The following is an 864-nucleotide window of genomic DNA, read 5'->3' as shown; positions in this document are numbered from 1 at the left end:
GGCCCGCAGCTCCATCTGCTGGTCGCGGGCCCGGCCCCAGCAGCGAGGGAACGGCACCCACCTGCGGGCAGCGCAGTCTCAGGCCGGGGGCGGCCGGGACTGCGAGGGAAGAGAGGCGAAGAAACAACACCGAGGGATGCCTGGGCCCGGTGTGCCGCACGGAAGGGCCGACCCGAACACGTCGCAGCACCCAGCGACAAAAAGCAGCGCGCGGTGCCCGGCGGCAGGCAGCGGGGATGGAGCGTTGTGGAAGTAAGAGGATCCGGGGGAAAGGGCCGTGCAATTTCAGCTGTGCAAAGTCCTGGCATCCCGGGACAGGAAGAAGGCAATTTAAGGTTGAAAAGTTGTGTTCGCCTGAGAACGTTTCAGCCGCAGTTTGCAGTAGCAATTCGCTGGCCCCGGAGCTGCAGTAGTTTGGTTTGTGGGTCACCTCCGAACGAGGGACACGAGTTCTCGTATTGTCTCCTTTGTTTGTTTGGGTTTATTATTATCATTTTGTTTTTGCGAGATTTATTTTTGTTGGTCTTTTTTTTTATTATTGTTGCTTATTTGTTTTCTGTATGATCAAAATATAGCAGAATTTCACTGGCATTTGTTGGCCAATAAACACTGTGACTGCAGGCCGAAAGTTAGTATCTCTCCCTCTGCTTCTATCTCAAAACGAAACTCCGATGTGTTACGTAGTGAAGGACAAGAAAGAAAACAAATTACCCCGCTTAACCTTCTCCGTTACAAACACGATACTTCGGAGGAGAAATGTGTTTAGCACGAAACACCCCTCGCAACCCGTCCCCGCTCTGAAGGCAGACTCCGGCTCTGGGATCAGTCCCCCCGCGGCCGCAGGGCTCGGGCAGCGCTCCCGTC

Source organism: Meleagris gallopavo, chromosome 8 (assembly GCF_000146605.3).
Source record: "Meleagris gallopavo isolate NT-WF06-2002-E0010 breed Aviagen turkey brand Nicholas breeding stock chromosome 8, Turkey_5.1, whole genome shotgun sequence".
Classification (NCBI taxonomy): domain Eukaryota; kingdom Metazoa; phylum Chordata; class Aves; order Galliformes; family Phasianidae; genus Meleagris; species Meleagris gallopavo.
Note: the sequence above shows the minus strand (reverse complement) of the source record.